Source organism: Centruroides vittatus, unplaced genomic scaffold (assembly GCF_030686945.1).
Source record: "Centruroides vittatus isolate TY-2023 unplaced genomic scaffold, ASM3068694v2 contig_749, whole genome shotgun sequence".
In the NCBI taxonomy this organism is placed as follows: Eukaryota; Metazoa; Arthropoda; class Arachnida; order Scorpiones; family Buthidae; genus Centruroides; species Centruroides vittatus.
This window is the reverse complement of record NW_027122485.1, coordinates 369245-381364: the sequence shown is the minus strand read 5'-3', so window position 1 is coordinate 381364 and position 12120 is coordinate 369245.

Below are 12120 nucleotides of genomic sequence, written 5' to 3'. Positions count from 1 at the left end.
AGTAACATTTTAGTAATACAGTATGTACGGTATCGTGTCCACTACTTCAGATAAATACATGCAAATCACACCCATGCTATTCACCAATAAGTAGCAGTCAATAGTTCTTCGTGTTCGGAATGTCAAGCTGGAGAAACAACAGTTTACTGACTGAAGAGTAAGATTCACGACATTAGGAACATTACGAATCGATGTGGTTGTTTTCGGAGAATATAGTGATGGGAAGCCGCTGATATTTGATATTTGATATTTTTTCTAAAAATAGACTGCAGATAATCGATTCTAATTATGATATTATTTTTGCTTTACAAGATTTTCATTTAAAAAATCAGTCATCGTGTTTATATACGATGACTGATATACAATGATCACTGCAACTATTTTTATGTTATGTAAATTATTTTTAATCATATTTTTAAGAAAAAAAATAACCATGGAAGACCATTCTTAGTTCCGAATATTAAAAACAGCGTTCTGTATTGATAAAAGTTTATATCAATACTATGCTCATAATTTTTGAAAAGGTAAAGTCTACAAAAAACATTATTTTTTCATAACGTAGTTTATTAATTTCTACAATATAGATAAATAGAGTAACATAGCACAGTCGACTGAGGAACTAAACAGGTACAAATTAAATATAAGTTATTCCTTTTATTTAATATTTTTAATTCTTCCTAAATGGGAGAAGTTAAACCTCCAAACTCTTCATGTACACGACCTTGGTGTACATATATTATAAAATTTCTGTACTTGATAGGATACTATTTATTTATTTATTTTTATAGTGTTCAAGAGATGATTTAAAGATAGGCTACTATTACATTATCCCTATTTTTTTACTTTAAGCCGATCAAAATTCTTTAGTATTTAGCAAATCATTTTGCCATTCGATTACTTTTCTAAAATGAAATTCGAATAGTGTTACTGATATCTCAGTATTAAACCTTTTATACTTACATTCATATAAAAAAATATAGGTTAAAAAGTATACTTGCATCTTTTATACCTTTGAACGTAGCATATTTTTTAAAAATCTTTTGAAATTGAGAATTGGTTAACACCTATTACTACAATTGATTTGACTCCAAATCCGCCTACATATTTACAGAATCTAGGAATGCTGTGTTGATTCATTTGGAATGTAGACAAGAAATCATTTGCTTCTCGCCATTCGATTTAAAAAATAATGATAATGATTTAAATTTAAAAAGTTTAAATTAATTCCGTTTAACAAAATTATAGATCTAATCAAAGCTGTTGCAAAAAGTGTTATAAAACATGTCAATAAAAACAATTTAATTAAAATTTATTATAAATTATTTATGACGTGCAGGTGTTATTAAAACCAGTTTCTAAATAAAATATATTCAGATTTTAATGTCAAATGAATGATTAAATATTAAAATAACGACAACCTTGAACTCTACGTAGTTTTAGAGGTTTCCGACGGTTTTACGATTTTATGAGGAAAAATTATCGTACTTATTCTGATTGGAAAGATAACTGTTTAGAGGGACTGACTTTCTTGTTGTTAAGCTTTAGGAAAAAGTCTATCTTTTGAATCTTGAATTCCCTCTTTTTATAAAACTGTACAAAACCTATCGTAATCGCTGTTTTCTATTACGTACAAACAATGAATGTAGTGTTAGTGCATTAACATAGATACTAAATATAATACTGAAAAAGTTATAATAATTGCTGAACACAGTTTTACATAAGTTTATTTTAATAAACCTCAGAATAGGTAAAATAGATCTCAGAATGTGCAAATGAAGATGAAAAATAAAGAACAGATGTATAACAATGTTCCATTATTATTTTTCCGTGGATATTGTATCGATATTTTCATTACATTTTACAAAATCGTAATTATAAACAATTTGCTGTTTGTCAAATTTTTATTATTCTATATTTTTAGAATTATGAAAAACAATTTTCAAAGTTTGATAAATATTATTTAGAATTTAAATCTACGGATAAAAAAATTGCCTATCATATTTCTTTCAAATAACGTATTTATACGCGTTTGTATTTTTCATTTTTACAAATGTTTTATTTTATATCACAATGTGGAAATTCTCTGGTAGTATTTTTTTTATATTTCTCTATACAAATGCTTACAGCAGGCAAATTTACGTATGTGAACTTACGGAAGGTCGACTTGTTTTAGCCGTTGTATGCAAAGATTTCTTAAGCGACGAACAGATAGGTAACACACATTTTTAATTATTTTCTAATTTTTAACCTGTTTAAATAACATGTAGAAGTAATTGCTCAAATGTTTTAGATAACCAAGCAAAGACCCTCATAAAATCGTGCTGTTTAAAAAATTGTTCCGTTGACAATCTTGCTGACTATTGTTACACATCTGTAAATCCTCGCAAAAAATTAATTAACGTCGAGGCGAATCCAAAAGTGGTAATTTTTATATTTTATTATTATTAATTAAATGTGTCTTTAAATTTAAAGTTTAAATTCTACAATTTTAGGTGTTTTCGAAGGTTTCTGGTTTCATGAAGAAATGCTATCCTAAATGGGAAAATAAATGTATAAAAGAACTGTCTTTTTTGTTTCTCGGGTTTGGAAAAATCTTATCGTATGAACAATGTGCTCCCGCTTTTAATTTAGGTTGTACATTACAACGTTTAAATATAATGCTTCAGTCGCTTCCCGAAATTGCATTATTAAATAAAGCATTTGCAAATTTTCATTATTATGATCAAAAATATATTTTCACCTATTAGTGTGTGCAAATAAAATACTAAGTGTAAAGAAAATGCTAATTGCATCATAGTAATAAAGTTTCTTATAATTGACATATAGAGCAGTTTAATTTAACTGTCATTTCATTGTCAATCATTGGGTCGCGAGTTCACGCCAGACCAACGGACTGGTCAAGCGGAATTGCCGTGTTTTCTTTTCACGTGTGTAACGCCAGGGGTCGGGGTACCGCCGGACCTACTGGGAGGCGGTAGGTCCTAGAACAGGGGTCCCCAATTTTTTTGTACCTAAGAGCACATTTTAGAATACCGGTCGGACGGCGAGCACCATTTATTTTTTCAAGGTGAATTTAGAATTGGACATAGTTAATAATACATACAAATAATATACAAAAAACATTTAATTCCAAAAATGTAATTTAACATACACAAGAATATTAACAATAATTTTTATAAAACAAGTAATTACTAAACAATGCATACAAAATCTACAAAGTATAAAAATTCTTTATAAAAAAATGTAAATCTCAAAGTTAATGTGATTTTTGGCATTGCATTTCATTGGCCATTGCTTCGTAATTAGAAGAGTATGATGTTATTTCTGCTCGTAAGCAATCGTCAAGGTGTTCATCTGTAAGTCGTGATCTGTACAGTACTTTGTTTTCGACATTGAACATTATAAAATCAATGATTCACACAAGTATGTGGAACCGAAAAACTATTTTATTTTATATGCTGCTTTTTTCAAGAATGGAAATTTGTTTCTTTCAACTATATTCCAGAACTTCTCATCTGATACAATGGATTTTAGGATAATGTCGTTCTGAAGATCCAGAATTTTTATCTCTACCATCCAGCCTACCCCCTCTGGAGAGACCCGGGATCGAATCCGATCGGGTCGAAAAATCCCCAGGAATTTTTCGGAATGGTCCAAGCGGATATGTCGGGCTCCGTCCCTCATCACCTGATATAGATATATTCATTTATTATAAAAGAGACAAAGAAAAATGTATTTGAAAAAGGCATAATTTGAAGAACATAATAAAACAAATATTTGTTTTATTTGGGTCTGTAATTAATCAAAAACGACAAAACACCATTTTAAAGTGATTTTTATTCAAATAATATATTTATAAATAATATGTAGCCAAAAATGTAGCCACGTCAAATTTATGTAACCCAAAAGTAGCCAATGCGCCAAATGATATTTTTTACGCCAAACTAAAAAAAGGGTAGCCAAATTTGGTGCAAAGTGGCCAAATATGGCAACGCCGGATGAGCTCCAGACAAATGTCTGCGTTGTCACGGCAACCATAGAAACGGACTGATTCGTTTCATTTTAGGTATGGGAAATTTGGTTGGCGAAGATTTGGCACGAGGGGAAAAAGAGATCGGTCGCGTTTCGCTTTGTGCTTTTATCTGTGTTGGATGCCGTATCTACTTTTGTGCGGTTAATCATTAAAAATGAGAAAACTTTTACATAGCATTTTACTGAAAACTGAAATAATTTTATTTTTATCGTGGTCGCACAGCGGCGGGCACACACAAAACGATCGGCGGGCGCTATGGTGCCCGCGGGCATAGGGTTGGGGACCCCTGTCCTAGAATATATTCTAGGACCTTGACCGGGAGGTACCCCCCTTACCATATCTCTCAAGTGTTGTGTTACCTTATTTCATTCATTTATCGAACCATTGTTGTTATGTTTTTATAATTATAAAAATATCTTATAAATAAAATATTAAATGCTCGATTTTAATACATTACGACATTCGAGAGATGGACAGAGATTTTAATATTTGTCAGAAAAAAGTTATTTTTTTATAATATAAATTATTATTAATACTGTACATTAAATGAAATAACTATTTTAACAGTAAAATATTTTTTTCTAATTAAAATACAATAATGTTTTCTTTAATACAACAACATATTAAAAAAAGCATTATTGATTTTCAAAAAAACGTAACTATTATATTTTTATCAAATAGCTTTAACAATTATGCAATATTAAAATGTTCTGTCTGCTAATTTACAAAAGTAATTTACTTTAAAGTATAGGCTAAAAGAGTAGAAAAGCTTATTTTAAATATAGTCGAACTAACAATAACGTCCACCTTCCAACAACGGCAACATCTAAACAACGATCATTTTTTTTGTTTTCAGCAGTGGCCGTTATTCAGAGGTTTGACTGTATAATAAAAAAATCGTCATTACAATTAACTTTATACAAATTTATTAGACAGATATTGGTCAGCATGCATAATAATTATGCATCTGACCAATTCGAACGATAACTTCAATGGAAGCCATATGAAATTACTGCCTATGGCTTCGATTAGAGTTATCGTTCGAAAAAATCGTTTCTTTCAAATATCAAACCAGATTTTATGAATTATTTGTGTTATAAACTTTGAATGAGTAGAATGATCAAAATTTGATTTCATAAATATTTTTTCTGATAAATGAAAAATTGCATAAAGATTTTTAATTAATTAATAGTGTTTTCACACAGAAATAAGATTGTGTACAGAGAAGATTCGCCATCTTTCAACAGAGTAATCGGATATTTGATAAGAAATTTAAGTAATAATTAATGTTTCTATAGTATAATTGGATATAATAAAAAAGTAACGATAACTCGATAACTCAATTCCAGTGAGACCACACTGTTCATATTTCCTTTCTCCCCTACTGAAATCAAATATGTATCCTGTTCTTTTTTTGTGTGTCTGTTTGAGTAATTTTTACTTGTATATTGTTTAATAGTATCTGAGCCAGCGTTTCAAGAAAAATCTACCTCCAGAGATACGCAAAACTTTTACAAATTTGCAATTTCGATTGCCTAAATATGTCAATTTCTTATAATTTATGTGATCAAGACCGTTCGCGGAGGCACAGAATGTAAGGTTTAGATTTAAGTTTTTTTATTTACGGCAACGCAACACATGAGCGATATGCCGAGGAAAGATGCCTCCCGGACGTATTTTGAGGAGAAACTGGTCCCTATTTAGGTGTTACTAAAGTGAGGAAAACCTGAGGAAAATGGCCAGCCTGTGAACCCAGTACCAACTTTGACTGTTCAATGGTTTTAACCATTTGGCCACTGGTGGGCACCACAGAATGCTAAGAAAAAAATATAATTGGCTACTTGAGAGAATTGTTCTGAATATCTAAAAATGGTATTCTGAGTAATCGAATCAGACTAATTACGTTTAAATAATTAGAGTCACGATCAAGAGGAATAACTGCATCCACTTCGCAACTCAAAAATCTCAGCTTCTTAAATATTTCTACACGAGTCAAACGTCATGTTTTCAAAGTTATTCTAACAAAATTGCTGTTGCAGTCCCAAATTCAGCTGCTGAATCGCTAATTTCAAAACTTTAACAGTGTTAATGAGTGACATTTGTGATAAAAACAACAAATGCACTGACTGTAAAAAGACTGTGTGCTTCTTTTCAATTTTCTATGCTTTAGAGTTTTCTATCTGAAGTAGACTATTTTTCGACGCTTTTCTTCCAACCAAGACTTTTCTTTTTCTATTATTTATTTATTAATAAATAATAATAAAAAATTTACGATATAATTATATATAGGCCTTTTAAATATCTTTTATTACTGTATTTTCGAGGAATCATCGGCATGACGCATAAAAACGAGGGAAACCAGCATGCCGGCATGCTGGTTATAATATGACTAAAATATAAAATTAATCAGATCTAACAAAACTAGTTGTTAATTAAACGTTAAAGAAGACATTCTTCCAAGTACAGTAAAATAATAACATTGTAATTTAATCAAAACTCTCTTCTGATTTTAACGGAAGAGAGTTTTCGTTTACAAAATAATAAATGATTTATTAACATTAATAATATTTTTTCAAACTCTTTCCGTTTTATGGGCACTAAGAATGCCTCTTTCAGCAAGCCCATTATGGATTCGACAGGCCCACAATGGGGCGGCCGGGTGGTGAGGAACGGGGCTGGACATATCCGGTCGGACCACCCCCCAAAAAATTCCTGGGGATTTTTCGACCCTGTTCGGATTCAATCCCACCTTCACTGCTCGGCCATCCGGCCTACAATTAACAGTAGTAACTAGTAACAGTAGTAGTAGTAGTAGTAGTTAGTCAGTGTGGGTTACACTGACCATCTACCTTGACCTAAAAATAATACCTTTCTCTCAAATTTCACACAAAGCCAATGTTAATCAGTGTAAGCTGAGATAATTTAGCCAGTTTCTTAAATTTAATGCGTTTATTTTTGCGTTTTTGAATCGAATAACAATAAAATACATATAAAAAAGCACTTTCGGCATTCTAGGAGTATTTTATGTTCTTAGAAAGAAGACAAAACGAAGAAATTAAACGTATAATCGGAGTTTTTGATGTACTGCTGACAGTGTCACAGTTTTAGAATAAAAACGCATTCGTTTTTTAATGCGCCCTCTAGAGAGGGATGTATACCCTCACTTAAACTGGCATGCTGGCATACCCCCCGGGATAAACCGACACGCCAGTTTTTACCATACGGAAATATATGTTATTTCATGGTCTACCCCGAATAGACCGGCTTGACGGTCATTCCGCGAAAATGTGGTTTTATTGTTTTAAAGTTTACTTACGTTAATTTTTTACTACATGTAATAAATTTCAGATTCTTGTCATTTTCCTCTCTTTGTCGCTAAAAGCGTTCTCCGCAGCTGAAATTATACCATATGCTATGTCAGCAGAAGATCTATTCTAGAATGACGCATAAAAATCTTGAAAATAAGAGTTAGCTCAAGTGAACAGACTTGTAAGTGACAAACAGTTAATTAAGCAAACCAATAGCATACTCCGTTTCTTAGTAGAGATTTGCAGAGTTCTAAACAGTTTGCTTTTTGTGCGGACAATTAGCTTTTCGAGGATTCTGTCCACGTCTACGGCCGGGTGACCGAGTGGTTAAAGTATTAGCTTACCGTTCTGGGAAAACCCGGGATCAAATCCGAACGGGTCGAAAAATCCAAGAATATTTCGGGGGTGACATATTCGAACGAATCACCCGTCCGAATATGTCAGGCTCCGTCCCTCGTTGTCCGGCTGTTTCGTTGCAGACCTGGCTGAACCCATAATGATCTTGTTAAAAAAAGACCGTCTTAGGGTCCACAAGGCGGAAAGAATTAGAAAAAAAACCCGTTGTCTGAGGTTTGTTGTGTTTGGCATTTGTCTGCTTTCTGTCGATGCTTTCAATTATCAATCTTCAAAAGCGTTGTTTCGTTTTATATTTTGCTTTAATAAAAATTTTTAAAATTTTTTTGAGGGAGTTGGAAATACACAATAGTGTATATTGAAATATACACTAATAGCTTTCTCGATGTGCTGGGCATTAAATAATTTGTTTCCAATTATCTTTAAGAGCTTGAAACCGGCGAAAGTTTCGTTACAAATTATACAAAACAATAGATGTTTTCCATTAAAGTTCTTTCATGGAAATTCATATTTTAAAAATTCTGTAACATGTTTCTTCTAACAGTTGTGTGTTTTCGATAAATTGTTTTTCCTATTTTATAAATTGTTATAAATTGTTTTTCGGGGATTTATCGACCCGTCCAAATTCATTTCCGGGTCCCCCAGAGCTATGTTGTCAGATTGAGCTACAAGTAGCGGATTAGGCTACTTTTTAAGTGCCCTCGCTACAAAAATTTCAAATGGCGACACGTACTTTTTGGGCTATTTTTAATTATCTTCAGGCTACAAATCTTAAAAATACGCTACTTTTTTATTTTCATATATAAAATCGCAAAACATTTATTGTATTATACAAAACTAATAAAGTTTTATTTAATTTCATTACACTTAATTGTATAAATAAAGTTACAATGTTTAACAAAGATAAAGATACAGTATTTTGCTTCGTTTTCCATCTGTCGTTCGCTCCAGTAGAAAATACACAATTTCACAAGACGGAGGCGACCTTGCTTGCGAAATTGTGTATTGTCTACTGGAGCGAACAGATGGAAAACGAAGCAAAATATCTTTATCTTTGTTAAACATTGTAACTTTATTTATACAATTAAGTGTAATGAAATTAAATGTATTACCGTCGGCCATGGTCCGTCGGTTTTTATATTTTTTTATTTTACTTACAGTTTTGTTTGTTCAATATTTCTATCTGCAATGAATGATAGTTTTACTAAAATGTAACATGTTTGATATTCGTTTAATTTATGTTTTAGTACTAAAAAGTACTAAAACAAGAATTAAACGAGTATCGAACATGTTACGTTTTAGTAACTTCAGATCTGGCAACACTAGACATTTGTTGAGTTCGCGCCATTGCAGTATAACGGATCGTGTTGTCTCGGTGAGTCCCTGGGTCTAGTAATTGCACGGTAATTTATAAACGTGAACATTGCAAATATAATTGTGTTACTGTATTGCTCATACCAGCATAATGAGTAAGTGGAGTAAGTACAATAAAAACTTTCGAAATTCATGACTCACAGATAAAGAATTTAGCAAATGGATCGAAGAAGTGAGGTATGACTGAAAAAGCATACTGTAAACTTTGTAAAGAGTATCTCAGAGCCCACAAAAGTGACTTAAGCAAACACACATCTACTGCAAAACATGCTAAGAATGCTGCGTGCATAACTTCGTCGTCTCAACAAAGGTTGACAACCATATTTTCTGAAAAGTGTATGGTCACTACACTTGAACTCAAGTTAGCCGCGTTTGTTGCCTGCCATACAAGCATTAGAAATGTTGATCATTTAACAGAGTAGGTAAAAAATGAATTTTCTTCGTCGAGTTCATCATCGATGGCGATATACACAAAAAGTTTAAAAATGCATAGAAGTGCTCTGCTATTATTAAGAATGTCATTTCTCCTGCACTGCTACAAGAACAAATTGAGAATATTAAGAATCACGTTTTTCTCCTATCATTGATGAATCAACCGACATTTCTTGTGTGAAACATTTATGCTTGTGTATCAGATATTATAACTGAAAGGATAATCGAATAGTGTCTCAATTTCTCTGATTAATTCCTGTCACAGTTACTACTCAGAGGCACTGCATGATGTTGTTACACACTGTCTGATGTTGATATTGATATTCAACAATGCTTTGCTATTGCAACTGATGGTGCATCTAACCTGTGCGGTATTAATAACTCTACACACGCATGAAGAAGGATAACCAAAATGTATTATTAATAAAGTGCATCTGCCATTCTAGCCTCTTCAACCTTAAAATTCCCGGTACACAAGACGAAAGTTAACAAATAAACTAACGTTTTCGATTCTCCACCGAGATCTTCGTCAGGTTCGTTGACGGTTTTGATAATGGAATGCGAAGAGAATAGAACGCTTTCAAAATTCAAAAGATCGAACATCTCCAGCGTGCAGTAATGATGAATGATACAACGTAAATTTAATAGACAGGAGTCTACCATAATAACGGCGCAATTTATCCAAACAGGAATAAAACATGACTACAATGTGGATGCACCTCAGAGATATATCGCCACGCGTACGATAATACGTTACTTTCCTTGAAATTAATACATTTCCCCGATTTGGTAGCCTTGTAAATCTCAAGGGTCTCCAAAGCCCTGATGTGGTCCGTTTTAAACGACTTCTTAATGAATCTGGTGTTATCGAAGTCTGCTCTTATATCGGGGTCCGTGGGGGTACGTCGGCGCCATGCCGACGTACGCCACACCGCCCTGGTGGCGTGTCTTTTTTTGGCAACGTCATATCTATGCTCTGTCACCGCCCTGTCGACGTCTATATTTCCAGGCAATTCGCCTGGAAATATAGATTATTTGCTCAGAGAAACATAACTGGTTTCACAGATCTGCATTGCGCTGTGATCCCTATATGGAGCTATACAAATTGATAAATGATGGTGAGGAACCCCTAAAAATTCTTCCTTTTTCTTCTACACGGTGGCTAGCAAGAAGCAACTTCGTAAAGAGAATTCTACATCAATGGGATGCTTTACAATTGCATTTTAAAATGTTTTTTTTCAACTGTGATAGATATTATGCAAGAGAACTATCTGCTATGTATTCTGATGCTGCGAACAAATTGTATTTAACATTCATGGAACCGGTACTGAGTGACTTTGAAAAAATAAATTTATTTTTCCAAAAGGAAATGGCCGATAGCTGCGGTGTATTAGATTTACGCAACTTTGCTTCATCGTTGTTAAGAAGAATTTTACCCCCCATCTTATGCAAATGTTGAAAGTATCATGAACAACGTTGATGAAGAGGACTACGTTTCATACGAGGATGCTGATTTCGGTTATGAATTTTCCAATTTTTTAGCGGAGAACTTAGCTTTGGGAAAGATTCCAAGAAATATAGAGATTCATAACTTTTCTCCTAAGATCTGCTTGTTTCACACACGCCGACCATTTTCCGCTCTACCATTAGAATTATCAGATTGGTGAGATAGAAAATCAGTGGTGTTCTCTGCTAACGATCAACTGGAAAAATGTTTTTCCTGATGGCATACCGACAGATGGAACAGATTTCTGGTGCAAAGCAATAACTATTAAAAATTCGGCTGGTGATTTTGTTTTGAAAGAATTGTCTCAATTTGCATTGACTATGTTCAGTTTGCCAATTAGCAATGCTACTGTTGAAAGAGTGTTTTCAAGAGTAACTGCAACAAAAACAAAACTCCGAAACAGAATGGGGCTAGAACTTCTTTCTTTCTTCAATTCTCCGGGTTAAAATGATGTTTGAAGACAAATATGTGCTGTTATAACTTCACATCATCAGCAAAAATGCTCACATTTAATTCGTCAATATATCACAAAGAATCATCTAAAAAGGAAGATGAGGAAACTGTTGAGATTTTTTCTGTTATACAATTTTAAATAGAAGATGAATAATAAATTATTTTGTACTTATTATTATTTTATTTACCAAAAAGACACTGGCCAAATAGGCCTTTTTCAAGTATCTTCAAACAACAAATAAAGCAAAACAGTAAGGCCAAGAACACACGTGCGTAAAATTGTTTGGCAGAAAACTGAATCAGAAATCAGCTTTCAGTTCAGTTTCTGTTTTATGCTTTTATGCCAGAACACAGACACGTAAAAATTTGGCGGAATAGGAAACACCACAGCCACCAACAGTTTTCCTCTCATATATCTATCAATATGCGTCTATTTTTAATTCTTTTTTTAAACGAAAATATGCTATTCACAAATTTATCTACTTTTACTTCGTTTTCCTGTTATTTTTTTCCGCTTGACTACTTGATTCTACTTCTGTTTTAGAACGTTCTTTCTTTAATTTGACGATTTGACTACATTTTTAGTAGACGTTTTCCTTTTTTTCTTTTTTAAAGTATTCCTTTTTTCCATTGCTGGATTCGGGGGGGCAGTAGGGACC